This window comes from Eptatretus burgeri, chromosome 4, assembly GCF_056783735.1.
Source record: "Eptatretus burgeri isolate ZD-2024b chromosome 4, Ebu_testis_v1, whole genome shotgun sequence".
NCBI lineage: Eukaryota > Metazoa > Chordata > Myxini > Myxiniformes > Myxinidae > Eptatretus > Eptatretus burgeri.
This window is the reverse complement of record NC_140964.1, coordinates 88307787-88322887: the sequence shown is the minus strand read 5'-3', so window position 1 is coordinate 88322887 and position 15101 is coordinate 88307787. Positions and strand designations below refer to the sequence as shown.

General features: G+C 43.7%; 1 long non-coding RNA gene across 1 annotated transcript in view; it reads right to left on the bottom strand.

The window, feature by feature from the left end:
• Positions 1-973: 973 nt before the first annotated feature.
• The window catches only part of LOC147028626 (uncharacterized), a 39179-nt gene continuing 25051 nt past the window's right edge, over positions 974-15101 (bottom strand). Inside the window, exons 2-6 of the long non-coding RNA XR_015057634.1 lie at positions 14996-15101; positions 2020-2246; positions 1768-1925; positions 1425-1482; positions 974-1139 (exon numbers count right to left, since the gene is read on the bottom strand). The exon at positions 14996-15101 is cut by the window's right edge and continues 26 nt beyond it. This is a non-coding gene — a long non-coding RNA (uncharacterized LOC147028626). The remainder of the gene's footprint in view (positions 1140-1424; positions 1483-1767; positions 1926-2019; positions 2247-14995) is intronic.

Sequence of the window (15101 nt, the reverse complement as noted above, 5' to 3'; positions counted from 1 at the left end):
ATATATAGGTGGAAATCTCATTTTGAAAAGGGTTATATTAAACGATGGACGAACAAACTTTTTAAAATTGTTGATGTCATAGATACGGTTCCTTGGACTTATAAGATATATGATTTGGAAGGGGAAGAGATTTTAGGTTCATTTTATTCACAGGAATTACAAAAGACAAAGATAAATTGAAATTTTTTGACTCCGCCCCTTTTTGACTCCGCCCACACAAAACCCATCCACATAAACCCCACCCCACACAAGCTCCACACAAACCCCACCCCACACAAACCCCCCACAAGCTCCACACAAAAACTCCACACAAACAAACCCCACACAAGCTCCACCCATATTCATAATATTCACATAATTAGTGATTAGTTAATTAGTTCCCCACACACAACATGTTTATTTAATTAAAAAATTATCCACCCATCCACGAAAGCTCCACTCATCCACCCATCCACCCATCCATTTATCCACACAAACCTCATCCACATTCACCCCTCCCACATAAGCCCCACCGAAGCCCCGCCCACATAAACACTGCCCACATAAACCCTGCCCGCATAAACCCTTCCCACACAAGCTCCACCCACATAAACCCTGCCCACCCAAACCCCACTGAAGCCCACCCACATAAACCCCACCGAAGCCCCGCCCACACAAGCCCCACCCACATAAACGCCCTCCCACCGAAGCCCACCCACATAAACCCCACCCACACAAGCCCCGCCCACACACGCCCCGCCCACACAAGCCCCGCCCACATAAACCCTGCCCACATAAACCCTGCCCACATAAACCCCACCCACACAAGCCCCACCCCCTCATCCCCCCTGTGCGCCCCCACCTTTGACCCACCACCTCCCTCATCCCACCCCCACCCTTCCCCACACACACACATGGGGAGGGGAGGGGTGGGATGAGGGGTGATGGGTCGTTGGGGGAGCGCACCTACCCCCCCCCACCCCCCTCCCTCTCCTTCATGTCTTGATCCTTTTTTTGAAATTCAAAATCAAGTAATTGTAAACAAAACAAATATAATTAATCAAAATTGAAAATATTAAATATTCATTTGCGAGAATGTATAATCTTTCCCAGCAATCTTCTTCAGATGTCTTGTGATTTCGAAACTCAGACACCATATTCTGTTTTGAAACAGAAAGTGGATAATAATTAGGTTTTATAAAGATAATTACATGGTAATATGAGTAAGCCTGGTGTTGGTTCTAAGTTCAAGCCTCGTTGACCACTGAATTAACACACCAGGAGGCCGACTCAGCCTGTCATCCTTCCAAGGCCAATAAAATGAATTCCAGTGTACTGATAAAACCGCGTCCAAACTAATGATGCAACCAACATAAGGCGACATTCCAAAGAGAGAGAGTGATATTAATAAACAAATAACTAAATAATAATTCAGAAACATTTACCTCCAGAAAATCATGTGTTGTACCAGATTGCTTCAACAGCTTATGTTGTGTGATCGAGCTGAAAAAAAAAATAATGAGTCAAGGGTATAGATGGAGAGACAGACAGAGAGAGGTAGGTAGAAAGACAGACAGAGAGAGATACAAAGAGACAGACAGGGAGAGATAGAGAGAGACAAACAGACAGGGAAAGAGACACACACACGCGCGCGCGCGCACACACACACACACACACACACACACACACACACACACACACACACACACACCCACACACACACACACACACACACACACACACACACACACACACACACACACACACACACACACACACACGTCTCACCATTGGTTTAATTCATTCGAGACAGAGGCCGTGATAAGACTTCGTACCAGTCATTATAAATGTTTTTCAATTCTCTTCTAAAATCATTGACCTCTTCAATAAGAGCATTCATTTGATGCACCTCATCGTGATATGTAAACTCCACTTCTTCCAAGGACCTGCCAGGAAAAAAATATATATTTTCGCATTATCACGATTTAATTTATAATCAATTGCTTCATCATTCAAAGAGGAAACCATACACAAACTTACCAACTTTGTAGTGAGCTGTTATCTTCATCGGAAGAGAGTGAGTCCATGTCTCAGTTTTTTTTTTACCATTGGTACAAGATGGCAAAAAGATCAGAGGCCGTGATAAGACGTCGTGTCAGTCATTAAAAATGTTTTTCAATTCTCTTCTAAGATGATTGACCTCTTCAATAAGAGCATAAATTTCATGCACCTCATCGTGATATGTAAACTGCTCTTCTTCCAAGGATCTGCCAAGAAAAAAAAAAAATCACAATTATCACGATTTAATTTATAATCAATTGCTTCATCGTTCAAAGAGGAACCTATACACAGGCTTACCAACTTTGTGTTGAGCTGTTTTGTTCGCGGAAGAAAGATCGCTCATGTCTCAGTTGTAAAAATGAAAATCCCGTCTGGCAGAAACTTTGTCTGGCGAATCACTTATAAGGCAACGATGAGGAGATTGCTTAATCATTGGGTGTGGCCACAGGAAATGACGCTTCGGGCGAGACAGCTTGGGAAATAACTGGGCGATATATTCTCAAATTGTATGAATCATTTTTAAAACATACTTAAAATGCCCAAAAATGATTTTGATTAAACTTATGTTTCAAAACCTGTTCGTGTTCTGAGATAAAATATAAACACGAGGCCTTGTCTCACAGAATAGTTCCTATTTTTTCACAGCATGACTGTCCAAAAACACTTCCTCATGTTTTTCCTCAAAAAAAAAAAAAAACTTCCTCAAAAAAAAAAAATCACAATTATCACGATTTAATTTATAATCAATTGCTTCATCGTTCAAAGAGGAACCTATACACAGGCTTACCAACTTTGTGTTGAGCTGTTTTGTTCGCGGAAGAAAGATCGCTCATGTCTCAGTTGTAAAAATGAAAATCCCGTCTGGCAGAAACTTTGTCTGGCGAATCACTTATAAGGCAACGATGAGGAGATTGCTTAATCATTGGGTGTGGCCACAGGAAATGACGCTTCGGGCGAGACAGCTTGGGAAATAACTGGGCGATATATTCTCAAATTGTATGAATCATTTTTAAATTCATAGTAATACAAACTTAAAATGCCCAAAAATGATTTTGATTAAACTTATGTTTCAAAACCTGTTCGTGTTCTGAGATAAAATCACAAACTGGTCCAACACGTGGAACATGTCTTTCAATCCAGACAAATCTCACACTCTCACTATGTCTCTTCGAAAGGACCGTTTACAAAACCCCCCCATCCACTTTCTCAACAATCCTCTGGAAGAAGTCTTTTCTTTCAAGCTTCTGGGTCTCACTATCTGCCATGACCTTTCCTGGGAAAGTCACATTTCCAACCTTGCCTCAAAAGCCAGTCGCCGACTGGGAATCCTCCGTCGTGCAAAGTCCTTCCTCGGCCCTCTTGAGCTCCTGACCACTTACAAAGCTTTTGTCCGTAGCCTGATGGAGTACTGCTCTCCCCTCTGGGCTGGTGCTCCTGCCTCCCACCTTTCTCGACTTCACGCTGTCGAAACCAGGGCTTTTAAGATCATTGGCATCTCCCGCAATGAAGCTGAGTCTTTGGGCCTCTCACTCAATCACCGCAGGTTGGTCGGTGGTCTTTCTGTCTTCTACCGACTCCTCTCCAGCCTTGCCCCCCCTGCTCTCTCTGCGATTTGTCCCAACCACATTTCCACAGGGCGCTCAAGGTCCGCCAACAACCCCCTTCTGGTAAAACTACCAAAATCACGAATCACTGCTCATCTTCACTCTTTCATTCCTCTTTTTCCCGCCTTTGGAATAAACTTCCTCACTCTATTCTTTCCCATTCTTCCCTTCAGGCTTTCAAAACAGCTGTTCACCACCACCTCTTATCTTCCTCCGTCCAAATCCTCGATCTTTTCTACCCCCGATAATCCACCCAAGCCCACCTCCTTCAATTCCCCTGCTTTCCTTCCTGAAAGTCCCTGTAATGTCCATCTTCTCTTCGCCATGTTCCCCGTCCCATCCCCATCCCTCTCCCTTCCACAGTTCACGTGTCTGTTCCCCAATGTTTTGTCCCTTCCACTCCCGCCCCTCTTGTCTCATGCCTCCTTGCTGTGAGTTGTGTGTTAGCTCTCATACGAGCCTCGACCAAGGTATACAAAAAAAAAAAAAAAAAAAAAAAAAAAAAAATTCAAATGTTTTGTTTTTCAATATTTTAGATGAGGATTATTGTGCAAAGAAAATTAAACTATTGAAGGAATTTGAGAATGAACAAATCTTTATAGGTTCAATGAGTGAGCTAAACAATATGCATCGGTTATTTGATAAAGAGTGTCCCGAGGCTTAGACGTTTCAGATATTTCTTTCGAATCACCTTTAACAAATCACATTACCACTTTCGTACTTGAACAAATCTTTATCTTATTGCATGGATTATTTGAAAAAAAAGTGTCCCCAGGTTAAAAGGGGAGACAAATAAATATACCTTGGGATAAAAAGGGGGTTTATTTTTAGGGAAAAAAAAAATGAATCGCTGAAAATCCCCCATTCATTTACATGGCGAAAATTGAGCCAGAACCAGTATATTCACCCTACTGGCATGAAACCATCTCAGGTTGTATTACTATAGGAATACCATTGGTGTGGCATGAAACCATCTCGGTTTGTATTACTATCGGAATACCATTGGTGTGGCATGAAACCATCTCAGGTTGTATTACTATAGGAATACCATTGGTGTGGCATGAAACCATCTCGGTTTGTATTACTATAGGAATACCATTGGTGTGGCATGAAACCATCTCAGGTTGTATTACTATAGGAATACCATTGGTGTGGCATGAAACAAGCGCCAAGGACACATCGACTCAGCATACTTGTGGAAAATGGAATTTTTCGCTGTTCCAGTTAAATTGTACCCGCGATGTAACCCTTCGGCAGTACAAATATGATGGCCGACTTCCTTATGCGACGTCAGAGCTAATCGAAAGAAGATTTCGACTTTTAATCGCAAAATTACCGACTTTATAATTCGGAAATCGGAAAAAAATACATCAATCTGTTTTGTCGGGTATCAAGGGATAGATTAGTGTTGAGGCGTCTGAGCGTTTTGGTTCCCCTTTGACATTAAAATGTTTGTGAAAGACATATTAAAATGTTAAACGTTACAAAGTGCACAAGATCTGTTGCTCTGAAAAATTAGTTACGACAACAACAGGCCTTGTGCTCTGGCCTCATTATGGGAGATTCCTACAATATTCAGGAATTTTACATTCCACAGAATCCAGGATGTATATCCAAAATATCCAAAGGGAAGAGCAGTACTCCATTGAGCTGTGGACAAAAGCCAGGTAAGCTGTGAGTAGTTCTAGTTTTCCAAGGAATGACTTAGAACAACAGAGGATGTCCAGTCTGCAGTTTGTTTTGGAGGCCAACATTGGTATATGGTCAGCTCAAAACAAGTCATGGCTAATGGTGAGGCCTAGAAGTTCAAGAGATAGAACCTCTTCCAGTGGTTGACCATGAAAATAGATCAACGATCCTTCCGGAGCAACAGGGTGAGACTGATTGATTTGCCAGGAATACAATACATGCTCCGTATTTATAAAGATGTAGGGCTGTTGAAAAACTTCCTCAGTTCCTCTATATTTTGGATTCATCATTACATGTTAATTTTGTATTTATTATTTTCACCATGCAATGGGTAGTACACGTCTTAGAGCGTCTCACGCAGGAGAAGGATGTGGAGGTGGCAATAGATATGCGGGGTAAGCAGACAGCCCAGTTCCAGGCAGCTATAGGCAAAGCTAACAGGGTTTTAGGTTGTATTTGTAGGGGGATAAATTATAAATCAAAAGAGGTAGTTTTAACATTGTAAAGGAATTTAATGAGGCCTTATCTAAAATAGTGTGCACAGTTTTGGTCACTACAACTGAGGAAGGACGTAGCTACCATAGAGAGGGTTAAGCGTAGAGCTCCGAGATCGATTCTGGGGCGAGCTCGACTAAGCTATGAGGAGCAGCTGAAGACAAGGCTGCACAATTAGAAAGGAGGTGATTATGAGTGGAATCGATTGAAATGCTTAAGGTAATGAAGGGTATCTACAAAATAAGCGCAGAAGAGTTTCTCAAGAGAATAGACAGTGAAAGGACGAGATGCCATAACCTGAGAGTAAAGAAGAGGAGAGTTAGTACAGTAATAAGGCCAGGGTCTTTCAGAGAGTAGATAGTAGATAAAGAGAGTGCATAATGCATGAAATGGTGTCCCTAGAAATGTAGTGGCAGCTGAAAGAGTCGATAGATTAAATTGGAATTAGATCAGCACATGACATCAGATGACATCGACAATGAAATTGACATCAGTCATGGAACTATCTGCACAATTGCGGAGAATGAACTAAACTTTTGAAAGATTCCATGCACATGGATGTCCAAAATGCTCATAGACGGCCCAGCACTTTTAGTAGACCAGCCAAAAATCGAAAAGTCCCCTCGAATTTTGTTTCGCGGCATCGCTTGTTAATAGCAGGCATCCATGTTGGTTCATTCCACTGTGGCAAGGTAAAAAGAATGTGGGTGGATGCCATCGCCAAATTTCAATTTCAAGGTCATTTTGAAGGTCACCAAGGTCATTGCCGGTCGATTTTGGGGTTTTTCCTATTTTGATGAAACCGGTGCCTATTTTATTGAACATATCAATAAAACCAAAGCTTGTATATTGTGGCAAGTATATTTTTGCATTGTGAATGGTTAAACTGAAAATATACCTAAATTTATAGTTTTAAGAGAATGAAAGGCAAAATTGCCATTTTTCTGTTATATTCTTATGGGTATTTTACCATGTCCAATGTCACTTTGTTCTCAGTACTACCAGAACTTGCACACCATTAACATGTTGTTATTTTCTTTCCAGTTGGAGAAAGGCAGACTTCCTGCCAAATATGTACCAGATGTAGTGTATATAGCAATGTGCTGGGTGTTCTTGTTGATCGTTGTTACATGGTTATAACCACTGTGTACACTGTATTTTCAGATCACAAGAAACTTCCACAGTTTGAAAGCAGTAGTATAGTAGCCAGCCATGGACCATGTATCAATTATCAAGTGTAAAAGAGAGAGCAAAGATGCAGACAAGCTCTCATGCCTTTTTGTCAGAGCAGTTCAGGTGACCTCCGCACGTCATCCACAAAAGGAAAAAACAGAACAAGGACAGTCGCTGATCAGAGGTGAAAACTGGGTGACACCACCAATGTAGACATTCTTGAGAGACTCGAGGTGCTTTCAGAGGAAGAATTCCATGCAATGGAACACAGGTGGCACAAAACCTGCTACTCCACATTCACCTCTGAAAGCAAGCTAAGCAGACTAAAGAAACAGCGCCAGTCATCAGCACAGCGAGCATCCCATCATGGTCTTGATCCATGCTCCAGCACGACTTCAGTACCCACCCGACGAAGTACCCAACGAGCAATGAATTGGTCCCTATGATTGTTTTGCCAAGAAGAGGGCAAAAGAAAAGTTTACAGGGTGGAAACTCTGGAGAAGTCTGCAGAATTGATTGAGCGTTCCAAACTTCACCCGGTGATGAGTTCAAAATTGTCAGGAGTCAGCGACCTGATAGCAGCTGAAGGTTGCTATATCATCTTGCTTGTTTGGTATTCTTTGAAAGACACTCTGCAAGACCAGGACCAGCTAGGGAATCACAACAGTCAGTGGAGGATGAGTGCATGATGATGATATGCAGAGACTTGTGTGTAGGTTTGTCTCGTGGTCACGTGTATGACATGAGTGACGTATATGACAGATACGAGAGGATGAGCAGTGAAATGGGAAAATGTGTACCACCAAAATACCAGTCCAGGAGAACAACTTTCTATGAAGTGGTTCAAGAGCTCATTGGACCAAAGGACAGTTATATGAAACCTCTACCAAGGGGATCACTCCTTATATACCCTGGTGACAAGTCAGATTTCTTGATTTCCAGAACACTGACCAAATCCATAGAGCATGGAATGTTCTCATCAGAATCGGAATCAACTGAAGATGAAGACGGTGGAACACTCAAGTTTGCACGAGGCAACATCTTTCAAGAGATGGTGCACGTTGCCCTCAGAGTCAGGCAGGATCTGCTCGACACACCAGGACACTCGAGCACATGGCATGGACTTGATCAAGAGCATGTTGATCAAGTGATCTCAGAGAGCTTGTATAATGTTCCTTCGCTTGCTCTTTGGGGGCATAAATAACCTTTATGAGGAGACAGATGAAGACAATACCATCAAACAGACTGTGTGCAGTATTGCCCAAGACATTGTTTATGGGGTGTCCCATAAACGGAAGTTGACACCAAAGCACATTGGTCATGGGCTCGCTCTCCACCAGGCTACTCGCTCTGAGGCTCTTGTTGACCTGTTCCATGCAGCTAACCACACCATCGGCATTGACACCGTTCGAAGGTTTGACACGAGCATAGCTAATGAAATACTGGACAGGTGTGCCAATAATGGTTATGTCTATGTCCCAGCCAACATTGTCAAGAAGCGGATGATCCACTGTTCCTGTAACAACATAGATGTGCTTGAAGCAACTCTTGATGGAAAGAATACGTCCCACTGCATGCAGATGATGGTCTGGCAGAGAGGTCCACCTCCAGAACAAAGAGAAGATACTGCAAGTGGAAAGGGCCTCTTAAGATCAAGAGCTATAAGGCCTGGTGCTCTGCATGAGTTTCAAAGGTGTGACTTGGCTACCTTGGCATCAGAGCAGAAACCCTCACCATCTTTCAGTGGACAAAAGAAGATTGAGATGGAATGGTTCAGCAATGCTCAAGATGATGAAAGAGAGTCGGCCCATGCCAAAGATTTGGCCTGGTTTGTGTCACGGATGCATGATGGTGTAGACTGTAGATGATCAGTCCGTTCCTGCCTGGGGAGCACTGAATGAAGCCATCAGTGTCTCTGACCCTCCTGGGACAACAGCAGGGATGCTTCCCATACTTCAAGCACCAGCAGATGACAATGATACACTCACCACTGTGATCCATCGCTTTATGGACATATCAAGTCATGTGAGGCAGTCAGAGAAGGATATGAAAGGTCGGTGGTCATGTGCAGTGACACAGATGTTTTGCTGCTTCTCCTACATTTCATGCCAACCAGAGCAGCTCAAATATGGATGGTTTCTGGAACATCAAAGAAGCGGAAGTGCTACCCAAAACATGCTGTATCAGACAAACTGCCACAACCTGTTAGGGAAAACTTGCTGAGTTTCCATGCACTAACAGGTTGTGACACAACCTCAGCCTTCAGTGGCCATGGGAAGAAGACGTGCTGGAAAACTTTCCAGAGTCAGCCACTCCTAGTCAGTGGAATTGGTCGTGATGGAGAACTCGCCCAAGTTGAGCAGTTTGTATGTCATCTGTATGGCGTTCCTGCACAGCCAAGTGTGGATCAAGCCAGATTCCATGTGTTTGGTAAAGCCAAGAAGGGCCTTGATTTGTTGCCTCCGATCAGAGATGCCCTGGATCTGCACAGTAAACGTGCCAATTACCAGGCAAAGATCTGGGTCCAAGGTCAGGGAAAACAGGAGGGGGGAAGGGGGAGGGAGAGCCGTCTTCCTGAAAGATCCTCGTGTTGGATCTTCACCCCTGGAATTTTGATCTTTCCTTTTGAGTGCTGTAAAATCAATGTGGTTTTCCAGAGCTCTATTGCTTTCTCAATCAATTTGGTTGTTTGGGGATTGATCTTGTACACTTGCATGCATTTTATCATCCCCGAGTGTGGGACACTATCAAAAGCATTTCTATAGTTTATCCAGGCTGTGGACAATTTTCTTCTGTTTTTTACAGTTTTCGAGTATGGCCTTGTAGTTTAGTAGGAGGTGGTGCATCCTCTTTTACATCCCTTCTGCCTCCAGGTCTCCTTGTTGCATGAGGTGGTGTGTGTGTGTGTGTGTGTGTGTGTGTGTGTGTGTGTGTGTGTGTGTGTGTGTGTGTGTGTGTGTGTGTGTGTGTGTGTGTGTGTGTGTGTGTGTGTGTGTGTGTGTGTGTGTGTGTGTGCAAAACAGGGTGGACTGAAAGTCGCTTTACCCCTCCGCAGGAAAGCAATTGTTCCTAAACTCTTTTAATATACAGGTTTTATTGTGCAGTACTCATAATAATTAATCAGTCATTGCATCAGCATGTGCTCCATCTACAGATACAATGACTAATTAATTATTGTAAGTGCTGCACAATAAGATCTGAATAAAAAGAGTTTACGAATGAATGCTTTCCTGGGGAGGGTAAGAGTGACTGTCAAGCCATCCTGTATATTGTTACGGATTCGGGGTTCGATTTTCGCCACGGGGGAAGCACTTGAATTCCTCCTGAACACCTGATCCTGAAGCCACCGGGCACAAATTATTTTGTGCAACAACCACGAACAACCGTTGTTAAGCAACCACAAATGTCGATTGATGCTGCCAATTCTGGCAGTTTCACTACTTTGCGTGGTACCTTATCTGTGGATGACCGCACCAAGGGGGGGGGGGGTCTCGTGCCCTCGATGCGTACCTGCATTAACTTACCTGATCAGGTGCAGCCACAAGCAGAGCTGACAAGTACGCACTGGATAACAAGAGCCAATCGATGGGGTAAAACTTCCGGGCTACACTACATGCGGACTATGCTGAATCAATAGGGAAAAGACGCTACGAGCTGGGTACATTTATAACACAAGCAGGTTTATTTTAACAAGTGAAGCAAAGAAAATGCAAATATTTACAAAGAAACACAGTGCAGCATTTACCCCTTTATAAAGAACTACATTCTTAACTTATATGACACAAAACAGGTTCCATCAGAAACATACCCTGAGGAAAGTTACAGAGCAAAGAGAGATGAGGAAAGATGAGGTGTTTGCGACCTCTTTTGTACATGTCGCAGCCAACGGGCCCACGCGTTACATTTGCTTAAGAGGGGGAGGAGAGGTGGAAAATGGAGGATGTCTAATGATGCACGGTCAGAGGAGGTGCGATGAGGGGTGCGATGAATTGCAAGTGGAATGTGGGTGAGGTGCAGAGAAGAAAATGGAAAGGGGTGCATGTCTGTGGGGTCGCTCTGAAAGAGTGGGTGTTCGGGACTCGACCTCGGGCTATCCCTTCTGGATTGCACTCGGGCTATCCATACAATGTTGAACAGATTCTAGCGCACACTTGTGCTTCAAACTAGCTACACGCCAGAACGTTCCAAGCAATAGCATCCGCAGTGCTACGTGGCGCACATTGTTTCCCACCACCACCAAAGGGCAGTGCTGGACATCTCTGGTGGTTAGTTTGGTTGCGGCATTCGTAGCAGTGGTGTAACGGTGAATTATGGAGTTGTGGTCAAGGTGTCATCGCGGTGAGTTATGGTGATGTGGTTGAGGCATCGTAGCGGTTGTGGCGGTTACTGGCGAAGGTAAGCGAGCTTGGATTGATGTCGGCATTTTTATAAAGGCGTTGTAGTGGTTGTAGAAATGTTGCAGCATTGTGGTCCGAGCCTAGAGAAGGTCTGAGGTGAGCGTCTGTTTGATAATAGCGCGAGATGTGAACAGGAAATGGCACGCGTATGCAAATGAGCTGCCTCTGTTGCTATCGTCTCCATATTTGCATGAAGGGAAGGAGGGGTTTGTGTACAAAGTACAATAAATAAGATAAAATAATAAAGAATGGGAATAAAAACCTGCCTAAAAGCTCTATCAATGTATTTTGTCCTATAAACCCACGAGACATAAGGGAAGAGCTATCTAAAATGAATACTAATGAAATAACTATCTCGGGACTGCTATGAAAAAAAAAATCACCTGAACGAGCCACTCCATGTGGGTTTTAGTTTGTTTCTCAAAGCTGAGAAATCAGTCGGTGTCGTGTAATACATCCGAGGAACCATGAAAGTGGACAGCATGAGCCCCCTTCAAACTTGTGAAACCATGGCATGAGTTCTTGAGGCACTTGTTTGCATCTCCACATTGGATATCAAGCGGGACTGGTGATCAAGCTGTAATCATCGTTGTTGTTGTTGTTATTGAAGAACAACCACCTCAAGCACGCATGCTCAAACCCTAAATTCTTCTTTCCGCTGATTATGGTCCCGGTCCAAGCCTTTGTGGAAGACTTAAGCTTCTCCGGGCCCTTTCTAAGGTTAGTTAGACTAAAAGCTTTAATTGTGCCTGCTAGTTGTTTCTGATCGTTAAATAATTGAAATACGTTGGTGTCCGTTTACTGTACCAGACCTATAAATCCCATCCCTGTTGTATATCTGCTTTGGTGTGATATGTTTGGGCAGCAGTAGGGGAGTAAGTTGAGCCACCCCTACTTGAAGTGCCAGGATGGAAAGAGCTGAAAGGTGGTGCCATTTATTCATAACAAGTCACATACTTTGTTCGTTAATGAAAGGAAAAAGCAGTTTTAGACGAAGTTGAAACATGCAGCGAAGAAAATCCAGAGGGGGTGGCTCAACTTACCTCCTTCTCCCCTCCAGTGAGACACGTGGACCGTTCAATCTTGCTCTAAATCCTCATTCTTGCTCTCCACCGACCTCTGTTCCTCCTTTGAGATGTTGTACACTCCTCTTGCTTCTCCTCAAATATGTTAAAGAATATAAAAAAGCATTACACAATGTTGTTGATTCGTATGCAGCCTGCAGCTGCTGATTGTATCATTTTCTGGGAGCACAGTTGTGCCGCTGATGCAGTGCCCCTGTTATTAGGAAGCTGTACTCATTTTGTCGACTTCGGAAGCATAACAGGCTGAGTCAACCCACCTGGTGTTATTTTAACGGTTTGACATGGGCTCAAACTCAAGACAATAAGATGTTAAGCCAGCCAACTTAACCATTAAGCCAACATCAGGCTCATTCTGCAATCAGGTACGACATCTCCCAAATGTTTGCGAGATACACTTGCCAATTGCTGCCACCGACACAGCCCAATATCTGCAGTTGGTGGGCGAGATGTGGACCAGTGAAGAACGTCAGTCAGTGATTCCGTCACACAGTTAGCCAACCGCACGTGTACAACTGGATAGACAGGCAACCGGTCATCAATCGAGTCAGTTCGCCGCCTTGAGCAGCCAGCCATGAAGGCAGACAGACAACGAGCCAGCCAGGCGTACAGCCATTACGGAGCGCCTGCCGAGGCTATATGTCCCATGGGGTTGGTGCTGAGGGGTGGGCTGGTACGAGCAACGTCCTGCCTGAGCATTGACCCCCAGAGCGATGTTTCAACCAAATCGTGACAACCCCTGCCTAGCCCCTACCAATGGGGCTCCGTTTATACGAATGGTAATGAGTCCAAAATCCATCGGAGAGGTGAAGAGCAGGGGAAAGGTGATAATTGAAAAATAAAATTATTTTAAAAAGTCAGGCTGGAGGAGAATTACAAGGATAATCATTTTTTAAAATAACTTACAAAATGATATTAATCATCTAGTGGGGGATGCTTATTAGAAAGGGAATGGAATATCAGGCAAAATTCAGTCACAAATTGCTTGGACAGGAGAAATTATTAGAAATTCTTCAGAAGCAATTTGTGGATCTGCTGGTTTTGTTCCCATCACAGAAGCGCCCGAAGTGGTTAATCTCACTAAGCGAGTCACATAACCACACACAGTGGTTAATAGTGGTGGTTAAAAGCAGAGAGTGAGCCCCCCCAAAAAACACAGTGGTTAATTTCACGAAGCGAGTCACATAACCACACACAGTGGTTAATAGTGGTGGTTAGAAGCATACATAGAGCGAGCAAATAAAAATACACAGTGGTTAATCTCACGAAGTGAGTGACATAACCACACATGGTGGTTAATAGTGGTGGTTAAAAGTATAGAGCGAGCAAATAAAAATACACAGTGGTTAATCTCACGAAGTGAGTGACAGAACCACACATGGTGGTTAATTGTGGTGGTTAAAAGTATAGAGCGAGCAAATAAAAATACACAGTGGTTAATATCACGAAGTGAGTGACATAACCACCCATGATGGTTAATTGTGGTGGTTAAAAGTATAGAGGGAGCAAATAAAATACACAGTGGTTAATCTCACGAAGCGAGTCACATAACCACACATGATGGTTAATTGTGGTGGTTAAAAGTATAGAGGGAGCAAATAAAAATACACAGTGGTTAACCGCACAAAGTGAGTCACATAACCACACATGATGGTTAATAGTGGTGGTTGAAAGCATAGAGCGAGCAAATAAAAATACACAGTGGTTAACGCACGAAGCGAGTCAAATCATCGCACACAGGCACATTGATGATTATTTGTGGCGATTATAAATCACACAAACAAAATCCGAACCACGACACATCGGTTCTTAAGGCCGAGGTCACATTTACCACGGCGGCCGTGGAGTCTCCAAAATCTACGGCCATTAGCAATTATACGGCGGCCGCAGTATTTCCACGGTCACACAATGTAGCAGTCACATATGTTTTTATTTTTCGGGGAGCCGCACGGCGTGTTTATAAATTGTGTAGACCGAAAACGTGGGGGTGCCGTACGGTCTTTGATTTGATGTCGCACGGTGACCTTAGGGCGTTCCTGCGGCGGCCATAGAATTTTCAAGGCAGACGCAAGGTGCACGCAAAGCTACCGCAGGGGGGCCCTAAGGTGAACGTGCAGCCAGACGGACGGTAACGAGTGGGTTAATTATTTATTTTTTTACCAGTTTTTTTTTTTTCGGCTTGTCGAATTGCTACGGCGAAAGTAGAAATGAAAAAAGTTATAACTCCGCGTTATAATTCCACGGCGATCTTACAGCCTGTAAAATATAGCCATACGGCGTAGGGCCACCCTGAGGCCACCGCAGAAACTCTGCGGCCACCGCACGTTTCTGTCAATTCAGAGGGCATACGGCCGACGTATCCTCGCCGTAGAGCAAATGTGACTTAGGCCTTACGAAGGTGAATCTTGTTAATTTTTTAACTTTACCCATGAAACGGGTAAAATAACCACACAAAACGTTGAAATGCACGATGCAAATGAAATAACCACACACGGCGGTTATTTGTGGAAATTACCTTTCATATATAAATCTTCTGTGAGGAGATATGACTTGCAGGTGAAGGGTACACAACTCATCTCTGACCTCACTGCACATCACGTGGTGCAGCGGTGGAACGAGTG